The following is a 15,803-nucleotide window of genomic DNA, read 5'->3' on the forward strand; positions in this document are numbered from 1 at the left end:
CGTTTCTTTGGAGGTGACAAAGGTTAGTGGTGATGGTCACACCCTCAGTGAATACACTAAAAGCCACAGAACTGTATGCTTTAAAAGGATTCATTTTATGGTATATGAGTTATATCAGAACAGGACAGAAAAAGGAGGGGAAGAAGGAGAGGGAGGGGAGGAGGCGGAGGCAAAGAGAGCAGCTACTGGCCTGGGCACCTTTGGCATCGGGGATGTCCTGTTTATCTGGGGCGCTGTGGGGAAGCGCCCACCCAGGCTGATGCCCCACAGTTAGGGCAAAACTGGCTGTGCTCCCTACACCCGCCAGCAGGAGGCACTAGCCCTCAGTGGTCACCATGCTATTACATGCATTTAGGAATTTGCAACTCAGAGACTGCCAGTCTGTGGCTTATTGGCATTTCAGAAATCAGGGCAAATTTTTGATTCACTCCTTTCTGGCCACTTTAGGTATAAGAGTAAGAGACAAAACTCTCCCTTGCCTCAAGTGAACCAAGAGGCCTAAGTTCAAGCGCTATAAGGAAGTTTTATAGCCATCACCTGTCTGACGCTCCTAACTTGGCCATCCTTTTCAGCTGGGGAAAAAAAAAAGTTTTCTCAGGCTTCCCTGGTGGCTCAGTGGTAAAGAATCTGCCTGCCAATGCAGGAGACACGGCTTTGATCCCTGATCTGGGAGCTGGAGCTTCCCTGGTCGCTCAGTGGTAAAGAATCCACCTGCCAATGCAGGAGAAGCAAGTTTGATCCCTGGTCCAGGAAGATCCTACATACTGCGGAGCAACTAAGCCTGTGTGCCACAACTACTGAGCCTGTGCTCTAGGGCCTGGGAGCCCCAACTCCTGAGCCCGTGGGCTGCAACTGTCGAAGTCCTCTCACCCTAGAGCCGGGGCTCGCTCAGCAACAAGAGAAGCCACCGCGATGAGAAGCCTGTGCACCCCAACTAGAGAAAATCTCGCGCAGCAATGAAGATCCAGCACAGCCGAAAAAGAAAACAGTTTTCCCTGCTGGGCTTCACACGGCAACAAACGTGCATAATTAATAATAGTCAAGCCGAGGTGGGTGTGCGCAGCACTATTTGAGTACACAGACTCAGGCTAGGCAGCACCTCTAACGCACTGGATCTGAAGAACCTCAAGTTTACAGGGTTGAAGAAATGGATCGGACTTCCTCACGTACAGGAAATCCACATTGGCCGGTGCTCGGCTTCCCTCTCTTCGGGCAGGCCTACACGAAGAGACGCCCAGCGCTGCGTCAGTCTGCACCTGTCCTATCTGCCACCGACCGTCGGTAGGTCCTTGCAGGCCGGGACCGCCCCGGGGCTAATGCTGGGGGAGGCTGAGAGCTTCCACCGCTCTCCACATATCTCCTTCTTCAACCAGACACACTTAACTGCACTGAAACCTAGAATCACAGCACTGGTAAATTTCCAGAAGAACGTGGCTCTGTACATGCTCAAAAGGTGCTTGTTAAGCTCCTTCTAGACTGGAGCCTTCAGAGTCGGACACGACTGAAGCGACTTAGCAGCAGCAGCAGCAGACTGAAGCCTTGCGGCGGGGTGGGGGGTTGGTCAATGAACAAAACTGGCAAAATCACAGCCCTCGGGGACCTTAGATTCTAGTAACGGAAGACACACAGCAAATAAAATAAGTAAATTAAACACGAGTGGGCTTCCCCGGTGGCACTCGTGGTAAAGAACCCACCTGCCAATGCCAGAGACTCAAGAAAGGCAGGTTGGATCCCTGGGTCGGGAAGATCCCCTGGAGAAGGGGATCCGCTCCAGTCTCCTTGCCTGGAGAGTTCCATGGACGGAGGAGCCTGAGGGGCTGTGGTCCACGGGACTGAAAAGAGTCAGGACACGACTGAAGCGACTTAGCACTACTAGCACTGTACACATGCGTAACTGCTGTGGGGATAAACGGAGTAGAGGAGGAGAACAGGAGACACTGAGCAAAGGTCTGAAGGGAGCAGAGCTGCCAGGAGGGCAAAGAGGCAGCAGGCGGCAGACGGACGGAAAGCACTGGGCCCCGTGAGCGCTAGGCTCTGAAGACGCTGAGCGGCTGGAGGGTTAGGCACAGGATTACGCTCTGGCCTCTGTACTTGGAGGATCCCTCTGGTTGCATGTCAAGAATGGATCGACAGAGGCAAGAGAGGAAACAGGAAGACCGGTTACAAGTCTCCTGCCATCGTCCACGCAAGAGGAGCTGTGGTGGGGAGTGGGGTCCTTCTGGGGAAAGTGCTGAGGAATGATCAGATTCCAGGCACATTCTAAAGAGCTTTACAGATCGGATCTGCTGTGCAAAAGAAAGGCTGGATCGAGTGGCTGTGAACTGAGATGGGAAAGATAGCAGGTAGACTGTCTGGAGGGGAAGATCAGGAATTCCTCTGGACGTGTTACATCTGAGATGCTTACTAGATATCCCGGTGGAGATACTGAATAGGCGGCTGGATGCACGAGGTTTGATAAAGATGGAAGTTTGGGGATCATCAGCATACAATGCACGTAAAGGCATGCTATCGGACCAGCCCACCAGGAAAGGGGGTGTGAGAAAGAAGAGCTGCCGGGGCCAAGCCCTGGGGTACACTGACTTTCAGAGCTCAGGGACATGAGGAACTGGCAAAAGAGACCGAGGAAGAGCAACCAGCGGGAGAAGAGAAAAACCGGGGGACCGGAGTGTCCAGGGAACCAAGTGAAGAAAGTGTGTCAAGGAGGAGGGGGTGATGCTGTGTGTCAAAGGTTACAGGGATAACCACGTAAGATGACCAAGAACTGCCCCGGGACGAAGCCAGGCAGGAGCCACCGATGGTCTGAACAGTAGCCACACTGGTGGAACCGGGTGGTTGGCAGGAAGCTTGCCTGAGTTCAGATAAACTCAGAGAAGAATCAGTGACAGCAGACAGGGGCACCTGTTTCCAGGAACTCGGCTGTAAAGCAGCAGTGGGGTGGGGGGCAGCAGAGGAGAGATGGGCAGCCACAGAGAGCTGTCTTTATCACAGGAGAACTGGCAGCAGGTCTGAATACTCGTGGTCGCGACCAGCCTTGGAGGCCAAGAGGGATGAAGCAGGAGAGAAGGGAGGGAATGGGTGGTTCCGGTGGGTTTGCCAGTGGAGACAGGATCTCCTTGGGTGCCGGAGCCTCTTCTAGGCACAGGGATGGCTCATGACAACCAAGACAGCAGAGCGTGTGAGCAGACGCAGAGCGGAAGGCACGTGGGAGTCCCCTCCTGCTGGCTCTCTCTTCTCAGGGAAAGGGAAGTCGGGTCAGCAGCAGCACATGAGGACGGGGACAGGCATCTCAGGACTGAGGGTGAAGGGACAGCTGGCTGGACGGGAAGGCGAGCAGGAGGGCGGGAGAAGCAGCACGCACGACCAGCAGAGGGCTGAGAGAGCCCACCCGAGGCCCGTGGACAGGAACCTGAAGACCAGGGCAGGCGGAGGCGGCCTTTCTCCAGCCACAGTCAGCTGCTGCACGGGGAGGCCACCGAGCTGGGTTTCATCTGGGTCCACGTTTTGGACAGCGGACTCCCCTGGTGGCTCAGACGGTAAAGCGTCGGCCCACGATGTGGGAGACCAGGGTTCGATCCCTGGGTCGGGAAGATCTCCTGGAGAAGGAAATGGCACCCTACTCCAGTACTCTTGCCTGGAGAATCCCATGGACGGAGGAGCCTGGTAGGCTACAGTCCATGGGGGTCACAAAGAGTCAAACACGACTGAGCGACTTCACTTTCTTTCTTTCCTCCTTGGACAGCACGTGTGAAGCGGCAAGAGGAGGGCATGTGTGAGGGAAGTGAGGACACGCCACAGTGTACTCGGGAAAGAACACCGAGGGTGCGGGAACGATGAGGCACGTGAGAGCCAACCCGGACCGATGTGATCGCGGAGCCTGCCTGGGAGTCCCACCTAAACATCCTTGGTGCAAGCACGGGCTGAAGAAGAGACACAGAAGCTCCAGCTTATGAAGAATTTTAAGGGGGAAAAAATTATTCTAATCCTATTAGCATTTAATAGGGATTCCTTTGAGCCGGGAAATGCGCTTAAGATTTATGGGAAAAAAAAAAAAAAAAAAACTCATCATTTAACCCTTCCCAGCCCAACCACCTACGGCTCTTCCCATTTCATAGGTGAGGACTCGGGAGCGCAGAGCAGGAAGCGACTGGCCCAGGCACACAAAGCGAAGCCCGGAGCTGGTGCCCGAGACGGGCCCTCCCAGGTACAAGTCAACAGCCAAGGCTTTCCTGCTGCTTTTTTGCAAAATAAACAACAAGCCCCTTGAAGGCAGCGGTGCTACGCCTCTGTCCACCCCGACCGCCACCTGCACGGTTAGGGTACCGGGCTCCTGCCTGCCCTGCGCTCCGAGCACAGGGGTGGGGGGATCGGCCGTGACCGCGCTCCTCGTTGTGGTTATCGCTGATGCAAACAGCCACTTTCTTTATTTTGTCCATAAATTCCCTTCCTAATAACAATAAGGCATGCCAGGGCTCTGGCCTCCTGCCTTATTACGCCACCTGAGGAGTGAGATAATCACCCAGAAATGGACTGCCTGTTGTGCATTTTATTACTTGAATGCAAAGTGATTCAATTCAAGAAACACTTAGTTGAAGACAGAATGAGAAGGAAAAAAAAAGTAATCATATGAAAAGTAATTCCTCCTAATGCTGCTGAGTGCACTGCAGGGAATAAGCCTCTTCCAGCGGGAGAATGGTCTGGATGACCTGTTGGGTCTTCTCCGATCCTCATTTCTACCAACTGCGGGACTGTGAAAGCTAGTGAGACTTCAATTATGACATGAATATTTCAGAGAGCCAAATCTGGACAGCTCTGAACACGGAGCCTCCGGTCTGGGTGTCCCACCTAAACATCCTTGGTGGGAGCACTTGCCAACCAACTCTGCTCTCGACCATTCATCCTCCAGCCAGTGCTGCAGGCGCGAGTGGAGGGCCAGAGAGAAGAGTATGACCCACCCGGCCCCCCAGGAGCACGAGACCTAACTCAGGATTTGAAGAAAATGGCACGTGTTTTCAAAGAGCAGGAACAAGGTACTCCCGCAGCACGTCCGGCCACCCTGACGGCGCACCTAGAGTCACAGTGATGCCTGTCTTCCTGACCTGCATCTCCCGGCTCAGGCACTGGCTTCAAGACTTTGCCCAAGAGACGTCCTTGGGGTCCATCTCAACAGGACTGGAGCTATTATTCCATTTCCAGATTCCTCAAGCAGACAGAACATGGTTTTCTGTTGTTACTAATACTATTATTTTCTCTGTGTGTTTCTTTTCCATCAAAAAAAAAAATTAGTTTTAAAAGGTTATTGAAGCAGACATACAGCTTTCAGTGGTTCTTCAAATGTGGTCCCTGAACCAGCCATACCAACATCACCTGGGGCCTTATCAGAAATGCAAATTCCCAGGCTCCACCCAGACCGACCAACCTGAATCTCCTGAGCTGGGGGGCCCAGCCTCTGTGTTTTAATAACAAGCTGGGACCACTGCTTCACAAGAACCTGAAGCTGATTTACATGGACAAGTCTATAGTTTTTAAGGAAGCTCACAAGGAAAGTTCCCAGTTTGACATCAAAATGGAGTTAAAAGACCAGCACATGCTGTATTTCGGGGATTCAACTACCGTCACCTCACAAGAACCCATTTTTCAGGCCACTGGTTAATCATCAACCTTGTGAGTTAGATACCGCTATGCACATTTTTAGCTTCCCTGGTGGCTCAGATGATAAAGCATCTGCCTGCAATGCAGAGACCCAGATTCAATCCCTGGGTTGGGAAGATCCTCGGGAGAAGGGAATGGCAACCCACTCCAGTATTCTTGCCTGGAAAATTCCATGAACAGAGGAGCCTGGCAGGCTACAGTCCATGGGGTCACAAGAGTTGGATACAACTGAGCAACTAACATTTCATTTCATTTTTCATCCACATGTTTAGAGGCAGAGAAATGAAACACTAGCAGGAAAAGCCAGATTTACTCATGAGGCCAAGACCCAGAGGCACCGAGCTTTTTGCCCAACTGTATCAGGGGTGTGCACTGGCCCAGGTGCCTGCACGTGGTCTGTGGGCAAGCTCACACAAACACGGAGACAAGAACCATGAAGTCTGTACATATTAATAGAGCGATGAGAAAACCTATCAATTATCAAGAAAGGATACCTTGCATTTGCAAAACAGTCTAACAATTCTGCAACCTACTCAAAAGAACATGCAGAAAATGAAGTGAGTCGTCTACATAATGGAGACGGCAATGGCAGCCCACTCCTGTATTCTCGCCTGGAAAATCCCACGGACAGAGGAGCCTGGTGGGCTATGGTCCATGGGATCACAAAAGAATCGGACACAACTTGGCGAATAAACATCTACATGAACAACTAGTCAAATATGAGGATTCCTGGGTTCGTGGCACTAATGTGTGAAGCCCAGTCTGCCTCCCTCATCTGGGTCCCGTACTCCCTTAAGATCTTAGAATTGGCTGGCAACCCCTCACTGCTCTAAACATAGAAATTATAAGAATGCAAGTTGATTTACAAATATATTTCAAATGATAGGGTATCGTAAAAAACAATTTAGCCAGTCATCTGAATTCAATTTAGTGGAAAATTCCGTTTATAAACTGACCTCCTTCCCAGCCAGCACCCAGACAGTCTGAGCCTCTCAGCCTTCCTCCATCCAGGGTCCCCACCCTCCGCTACACCAAGGTCTCCTCAGACCCCAGCATGGGCTTTCACCTTCCTCCCAAACCTCATTTTTACAAATACGTTCTCTGGCAGCGTAAATTTCACGTCTACCCATATATGCCACGAGACCCACCCACCAGCTCAGAAGTTAACTCAAAATAAAACACAAGGGACTCTCCTGGTGGTCCAGCGGTTGAGAATCCGCCTTGCAATGTAGGGGACGTGGGTTCCATCCCTGGTCGGGGAACTAAGATCCCACAATGCCTCGGGGCAACTAAGCCTCAGCCGCCACGGAAGACGCCCCTCCCCACCTTGTGACATGACGGTTCCGTGGGCCACGACTGAGACCCAACACAGCCAAATAAATCACAAATAAATATTTCAAAAATATATATAACACAAGGCTTGCCAAGTCTGAGCAGGTGATTATTTACCACTATTATAAATAATATAGAACACGTGGAAATGGAAAAACATGTTTAGGACAAGGTTAAGAGGAAAAGGTATACTATATACACACGGTATAAAAATGTTATTTCCAAGGGTGGACAGGGTCTATTTTCTAGACAAAATAGCTATGTTGGGATGGTGCTAACATCAGTCTTTAAACGTTGTCTAATAAACATGCATCGAATTAACAGACATGAGTTTGAGCAAATTCCAGGAGACAGTGAAGGACAGGGAAGCCACAGACAAGCGTGCCTCAGTCCATGGGGTCGCGGGGAGCCGGACACGGCGTAGTGAACTGAACGACAATAAACGTACATTAGCTACACGACACAGCGTGCCTGCCAGGGCCTACCCGGCAGCACAGGACCCAGCTCCTGCCTTTGTCACCCTCCCCGCCTGCTTCCCTCGGCCCCACGGGGCTCTCTGCCCAGATCCCCCGTCCTACTCCTCACCCAGCTAACTCCTCTCTCTTCCAGATCCCAGCGTGCCCACCCCCTCCTTGGAGACGTCCCCCGGCTCGCCTCGTCCACATCCTCCTGGTAGAGTCTCTCATCACAGCCTGTCCTTCCCCTGAGCTGCACGCATCTCAGTAGGTGATTATGCTTTCATTTGGGGAATTATACACTTCATTATAGACTGCACGAAATAAAACAGTGGCTCGGTGCTACGGTACCCCCTGCCCCAGTGCACCCAGCACACCTCTGCAGCTCCAAAAGTGTTTGTCAAATTAACGAAGGGAGGATTTTCACAGCCCAGTCATCCAAACAGCATTCTCCTCCCAAAATGCACACATGCACACTAACACACACACACTCTCTCTCTCTCTCTCTCTCTCCTCACACCCCGCCACTCCTGGATTTTGTTCCATATCCTCACTCTTTCCCGTCAGCCAAGGTACAAGTCCTGGCATCATCTGTGATTTCTCACTCTCATCCCCTGTACTGAGAACCAGTGACCTGAGTGAAAGGTTTTCTTAATTCACATCCAGGATTGTTTGATGTCTATGTTCCCTGTTAAGAACCATCAATGCCACGAGAGCAGGAACCACATCTGATGACAGCGGTCCAAAAATAATGCTTCCTGAGTTTAACTGAATTGAGTGTTGTGGGTTCGGGATCATTTATATCAGCATGAATGCCTTGCTGGCCCAGAACACAGAGCCTTAAAGAAAAAGAAAAAGCTTACTGCAATTTTGTTTGTAACATGCCTTCTCTACCATGGACACAAACACCTAATCTCAGAAAGTGCCTCAGAAACTCACTCTTACCTAACGAACATTTCCAGACTCACCACCACACCTAATGTGCTGACAGATACGGCAACAGACGACAGAAAAACAAGTTGCGTCGGAGGAACTGACCACACGTCGGCTGTCAAACGGTTGTTCCCAGCTCAAACGCGGTCTCCCTGGCAGGCTTTTAAGATGTAATTGCTGGAAACCACTGGGCCCTCCCCGCTCCTGTGAGCCGACCAGGAGTGTTGAACGCGTCCTGTTTTTATCGAAGCCGGCCCAGCAAGTCCTCGGATGCTGGCAAAGGGGGCATGCGATGGATTCCCAGCTTGAGCTTGGCACCGGGAAGTCGGGCAGCTGCTGCCACCTGCAGTAGGACACGGGGACCTGCGCCGTCCAGAGGGCTCTGCCAGCCTGCGGGGAGGCATTTGCCGAGTTCACCGTAGCTGTCTAACAGCTGGGGTCACGTGGAGCACCCAACAAAGGACCCCGACTTTAAAATGTACGGGCCGATGCTTGCTGATAAGATATGTAAGTTTCCTAGACAATTCTGGCCCAAGAAGCAGCATTTGGCACACGCCTGCTGGGTGAACAATGGAAACAAAGCAGATGGAAGTGGTCCCGGTTATTACCACCAACTTTCTGAGCCCGGCACCGTCCAGGAACCCACAGTGCTTCTCCGAGCCGTCAGCTGACACAGACCTTCAGGAAAGAGCGGCGGCTCGCTGGCCTTGGGACTGCTCCGTACAGTACTGGGGACGGTGAAGGTGTTTGTTTGGGTGCTATTTTGTTTCATTTCCTTCAAGAAAAACTATTTCTGAATTGGTGAATTCTGGAAATTAAGAAAGCGGCGGGGTTAGGCGGATTTTTTTGTTTAGCTCACCAAACCACGGGAACAGAGACTTTGGGTCTGCAGAGCAACCCAGCGGTTTTGCAGGTTACTGGAGAACTGTGCCCACCGCCACGGGCAGGTCCTGTACATGAATTTCATGCTAAATTCTGGGTTTGTCACATAGAGATATTTTATGCCAGCACCATGAGCACCACTTCTCTTCCCATAACTCGAACTCACACACACTATACATACACACACTACACACACAAGCACACATACACCAAAACCATATACACACATCACATACACAAATCACACACACACACACACACACACACACACAGACTACCGCCACATTTTAAAATGCTGATCTCCTTTTGTTACTTCCTTGCTTTAAGAACTCCAATTGCTTCCTACTGCCCTTAGAAAACTGACCATGGTCCGTAATGACAGCTGAGGTTTGCTTCTTTCTCCACGACTGGGATCTGGCCCTTTCTAAGTGGCAGCATGGAGAAGGCGATGGCACCCCACTCCAGTATTCTTGCCTGGAAAATCCCATGGACGGAGGAGCCTGGTGGGCTGCAGTCTATGGGGTGGCGAAGAGTCGGACACAACTGAGCGACTTCACTTTCACTTTTCACTTTCCTGCATTGGAGAAGGCAATGGCAACCCACTCCAATGTTCTTGCCTGGAGAATCCCAGGGATGGGGGAGCCTGGTGGGCTGCCGTCTATGGGGTCGCACAGAGTCAGACACGACTGAAGCGACTTAGCAGCAGTAGCAGCAGCGGCAAGTGGCAGCAGGGACTGTCTGCGGTACCTGGAGGACACCTGTGACGTTGGTCCCCCCGCCCTCTCCACCCCTCCCTTCACTACCCGAGTTCATCCTCATTCATGTAGATTCCAGAAACAGCCCCTTAGATCGCATCCAGGTCTCCAGCTCCCTTCTAATCCATCCTCCTCTGTGGCCAGGATCTCTCTTGCTAAAGCACACACTCACTTACGTTACTCCCTGGCTTAAAAAACGTGCAAGGCAAAATCACCCATGTGCTAAAATTTCACATAACTATGCACCAAGAGAAAAGAGACTGAGTCCTGTCAAGACGGGTGAAATCTGAATAAAGTCTCTATTTGTTACTAGGACTGCAGCAGGGACAGCACCCTGGTTTTGCTAAGTGGATTGTGGTTATTCTGTAAGATGGTACCATGCGGGAAGCTGGGGGCACATGGGAACTCTCTGTACTAATTCTGCAACTTTTCTGTGAATCTACATTTTTTAAATTAAAAAAAAAAAACCAACAACATGCATTTGTATGACTACTCCAGGTATACAAACTGAAGTCAGACTCCTAATTGTGGTTTGTATAAGGCCATTCACATCGTTAATAACCTGGCCACAAGAAACTTCCAGACACCACAGCTTCATGCCTGCCGGATTTCACACAAAATCCAAATGAATATACCATGCAGGTCCTCACCTCTGTGTACTGGGTCATGCTCCTGCTCGAATTTTTTACTCCTGCTAGAATCTCCTTTTTCACCACACTTCATCTTTCAAGACTGAGGGTGGAGTCCCTCCTTTCATGAGGCCTTCCTATCCTCCTTAAAACTAATCATGCCTTATATAATCCAGAAGAGAAGAAAACCCTAATTCAAAAAGACACATGTCTTAGCAGCACAACCTAAGTGTCCATTCACAGGTGAATGGCTAAAGAAGCTGTGAGACGTATATAAATACATAATACCCCATTTCACTCAGCCTTAAAAAGGATGAAATGATGCCATCTGCAGCAACACGGATGGGCGTAAAGACTGGCATACCAAGCGAAGAGCGTCAGAAAAATCAGTACCGCGTGATGCCTTTTATACACGTAACCCTTAAAAAGTATAGAAATGAACTTATTTACAAAACAGAAATAGAGCTCACAGACACAGAAAATAAACGTATGGTTACCAGATGGGAAAGGGAGAGGGATGAATTAGGATTTAGGGGTTAACAGATACACTCTGCTACATAAAAAACAGGTCAACAACAAGGACCAGGGGGGACGGACTATCCTCACCGCCCTGTGTGGCCGGTACCTGAGGGACTTCCCTGGTGGTCTAGTGTGTAAGGCTCCGTGCTCCCAGTGCAAGGCAGGGCAACCAGAGCCCACACGTGACAGCTAAGTTCATATGCCACAACTAAAGATCCCACATGCCGCAACTAAGACTCGGTACAGCCAAATAAAATTAAAAAAAAAAAACCTATAATGAAAAAGGATCTGAAGAAAGATGGTAGGTGTATAATCGGATCGCTTTGCTGTACACCTGAAACTAACACAACATTGGTTTTTGTCTGTTTTTAATTTTATTTTTGGCCACTATGAATGGCATGCAGGATCTTAGTTCCCCAACCAGGGATCAAACCCATGCCTCCTGTGGTGGAAGCACAGAGTCTTAACCACTCAGCTACCAGGGAAGTCCCAATTCAAATGGTTAACCAGCTGTGTGTGTGTGTGTGTGTGTGTGTGTGTGTGCGCCCAGTCGCTCAGTTGTGTCTGACTCTGTGCAACCCCATGGACTGCAGCCTGCCAGGCTCCTCTGTCCATGAGGTTTTCCAGGCAAGAGTACTGGAGTGGGGTGTCATTTCCTCTAGCCCCACATCTACCTTCACTTTGATTCTCTGCTTCCAGGCTTTTCTCTTGGCTGTTTATCTGTGGCCCCTCCTCGCCAGGGAGCCCCTCCCATGGAGGCAGTCGAGTGCACTCACCATCTTTACGCAGCACCTACCACCGTGCCTAGCACACAGGGGGCACTCTGTTCATCTTTGTTCTGGATGGACCACGGCTATTAACAGCTAACACTGCCAGGGTAAGGAGCTTGGACTCATTTCACCCTCGACCTTGAAAGCTAAACAGTGTTCTTAGCGTGAGCAAGGCACTGTGATGAGTTCTTTAGGTCACCCCCGGCCTGACGTCAACCTCAGTTTAGGTTTTCTAAATAAAGAGAATTCTGAGCCGTTCATGAGTACGAGTCTATCAAAATGTACAATAAGGTTGAAATTAGCAAGGAAAATAAAACCACTGCTCCCCAAACAAGCACCAAGTCACAGACCATCAGATACACTTATCAACCACCGGCAAAAACACGGTTAGAAGGCTATCCTACTGATGTATTTGTTTATTTGTCAGATAAGCACGGGTGTCCAGTTTTTAACAGATGCTATTTATATCAGAATCATAACAAAAGTGCCATCCATCTGCCTTGGCATCCAGAGAAGACATAATTCAACACGAGAGTAAGAAATGTGCACAGCCCAACAGAAATGGCATCGAAGCAAAAACTGTTGGAACTGGAATCATGGGGGGGAAATTAACACTTGACAAAACTGGGGGAAAGTTGCAAGCAGCACAAAAGATCTTGGCAGCTAAATCCAAACACTTGAGAAAAATCTTCTCCCCGTCTATTCTGATATCAAATGATGTTCTGCCGTAGTAGGGGCATATTCACTTTAAAGCTCCCTTTTGGACCTTCTACACACTCACTCCTGCATTTACTGAGCATCAAGGGTTTAGAGTCAAGAAGACGTGGAGTCAACGTCGGCTCCATTACCGACCATGCAAACTTGAGAGGTAATTAACCTTCTCGTCACCCAGTTTTCTCACTTGCAAAACGGAGATAATCTCTCTCTTTAAAGCAAGTGTTCTTACCAGGTGGCTCAGGGGTAAAGAATCCACCTGCTAATCAAGACACAGGTTCGATCCCTGGGTTGGGAAGATCCCTTGGAGAAGGAAATGGCAACCCACTCATGTTCTTGCCTGGAGATTCCCCATGGACAGAGGAGCCTGGCAGGCTGCAGCCCATGGGGCCGCAAAGAGTCGGACATGACTGAGCGACAGCATGCACGCACACTCTTAATCTGGGATCTAGGGACAAGGTTCACGTGTGTGCACTTCTGGACCTTCAAACTCTCTGAGATTAAATTCCAAAGGGTGCGAGAGATGATTTTTCCAGAGGGAGGACACATGGCTTCCACCCGGCCCCCAAGGGGCAAGTGACCCACGGGGGTTCAGTGCAACCCTCTACAGGCTGACGCTAGCACTCCCTGGTGGTCCAGTGGTTAAGACCTTGCCTTCCAATGCCAGGGTGTGGGTTCGATCCCTGGTTGGAGAACTAAGATCCCACATGCCACGGGGCATGGCCCAAAACAACCAAACAAACAAAAAAGGCTGCCACAAGACCCAGACAATGTATCTAAAGATACTGACGCGCAGTGGGCTGTGCTCACTCCTTGATGGCTGTCACAGACTCTAGGTCTTGGGAAGGCAGAGAAAGAAAAATCAGAGCCCAGGTGGAAGGCAGGGAGACCGTTATGGTGCAAGGTGCTGAGTATGGTCTTGGCTTTTACAGGAAGGGCAAAAAAGGATGGCAAACCAAAGTCAGTCCAGAAACAGTCCAGCAGGAGAAAATGACAGGGTGGAGACCCCAGGCAAAGGAGGGTGGCTGGCCATCTCTGCAGTGTCCTCACTGCCTAGACCAGGGCCTGGCGCGTGGCAGGTGTTCAATAGGTAACTGCTAAGCAAACAAATGGCTGGAACCAACCCCGGGGACCGGATAACATCATTCACCGAAAAACAAAATTCAGAAGGTGTTCCTGAAAATTTCTATGCTGCTGGCTATTGTTTAATCTTATTTTGTTATGTATTTTGTAAATTTTGACTCTGATTTGTGCCTTGTACTACTCAAAAATTCTATACAAATGCAACAGTCTACATTTCTTTCCCTTAATAGCTAGGACACTGAGCCTACACCCTGGGCACTCTGTGTTAAACGGATCATCTGGGACTTGCTGATGAACCCCAGGAGAAATGTCCTTTCGATGGAGGCATTAGAAACACTTTCTTTTTTCCAGAGGAATTAAAATGCCTTATTTGCCTGGACAAAATGAATTCAACTTCTTTCTTTTTTTGGTTGTTTTGTTTTTAATTTTCTTTTTCCTGAGTTTAAGAAGTTCATAGCTAATAAAACGAAAGAGAGGCAGACTCACAAATATAGAGAACAAACCAGTGGTTACCAGTGGGGAGAGGGAAGCGGGGGTGGGCAAGATGGAGGTGAGGAGGAAAATGGGGTTGTTATGGGATTACGTGAAATCATGTGTGTGAAATTTTAAAAGATTATAAACCACTATAAAAAATGTAAAGAATCTTTTATTTGATTAAAAACAAACAAAAAAAGAAGCTCACAGCCAAATTTGCAGCCCAACTATATTAATCATTACGAATTATCTGACTATTCTCTTCTTGAAGTTACTTTCCTATTTACCATATTGTATGTATTGTTACAAGTCCCCTCAAAGCCCAGTGGGACGTGCAGGGCACACACATCTCTGAGAGTGTGAGAGGACTGGCTGAGAAAGCAGGCTCTGTCACCAGGCAGTCCTGGAGCAGAGGTCACACGCCACAACCTATCTGTTTTGCAGCCCCTTAGCTTCTCTACATCCTTGCTACCTCATCTGTAAAATGGGAATACTAAGTGTACTGTTTCATAGGCAAGAAGCACTCAATTTAAAAAAGGTAATAAGAGGTTCCAAACTGTGCCTGGAACACAGCGAGTGCTCAGTATTAGCCAGGAGGAGCAATGGTAATAGAAATAGTCAAACTGCAGAAAAACAGGTGAAAAGATTAACAGTGGAGCCTGAAACAAATTAAACAAAAGAGCAGTAAAAGATTGAAACCAAGAGAAAAAAGTAGAAAATGAAGCTCTTTCATACTGGAAGTGTATCATGTTCATATGCTATCTCCATTCACAGAGTTTCCCCAAACACTCCTTCCCTTTACATCTCCTCTTCTGAATGGCATCGATGTCCTAGACAGCACTGTGTGGAAAGTGAATCAATATTTAACTAGTACAAGGATCCAATCTGTATAACTACACAAACCTAGATCTGGAGTGAAAGTTGCTCAGTCACGTCTAGCTCTTTGCAACCCCAAAGACTATATAGTCTATGGAATTTTCAAGGCCAGAATACTGGAGTGGGGAGCCTTTCCCTTCTCCAGGAGACCTTCCCAACCCAGGGATCAAACCCAGGCCTCCTGCATTACAGGCGGATTCTTTACCAGCTGAGCTACAGGGGAAGCCAGATCTGGGGGTAATTTTAGATAAATACATTTTACAAAAAGATCAGCTCTCTTGTGATATTTAAAGGAAGAAAGTGACTTTAGCTTCTTGCCTCATCACACTTTCTCATCTATATTAAACAGCTTATTTTTCAACCCTGGCAGGGGAAGGAGTCGCCCAAGAAAAACTTCAGTGACTCTCCTCATCTACTAACCTTAAACATTCACTTGATCCCAGTCAAGAGGCTTTACGAAAGCAACTGCCTTGTTAACAGCCAGTGGGCTCCCAGTGGATTCCTGCTCCAGGCGGGCCCCAGACTCCTGAGCATTCTGCTAGAGCTGGTTCTGTCTCCATGTGCCAGTCAGCTGGAGGGGTCACAGCAAGGGCGATGCAGAGATCTCTGCACGGGAGAGGTGGACAGCTGCAAAAGGGTACGGACACAGAAGACAAAATGGACAGCAGATATAACGTCTCAGGTAAGCAATTCTTGACAAATATCTACAAGCACAAGCACCCGCCATGGGCC

The 15,803-nt window shown here is 49.3% G+C and overlaps 1 protein-coding gene across 6 annotated transcripts in view; it reads right to left on the reverse strand.

Annotated features, from left to right (window-relative positions):
• Positions 1-15,803, reverse strand: part of EFCAB6 (EF-hand calcium binding domain 6) — a 252,808-nt gene that overhangs the window by 235,647 nt on the left and 1,358 nt on the right. For all 6 annotated transcript variants that reach the window (XR_015164616.1, XM_086403190.1, XM_086403191.1 and 3 more), the window contains exon 2: positions 15,492-15,698. The gene's annotated coding sequence lies outside the window, so the exon portion shown is untranslated. The remainder of the gene's footprint in view (positions 1-15,491; positions 15,699-15,803) is intronic.

Source organism: Bos grunniens, chromosome 5 (genome assembly GCF_055505025.1).
Source record: "Bos grunniens cultivar Pamir isolate PY7600 chromosome 5, Bosgru_T2T1.0, whole genome shotgun sequence".
Classification (NCBI taxonomy): Eukaryota; Metazoa; Chordata; class Mammalia; order Artiodactyla; family Bovidae; genus Bos; species Bos grunniens.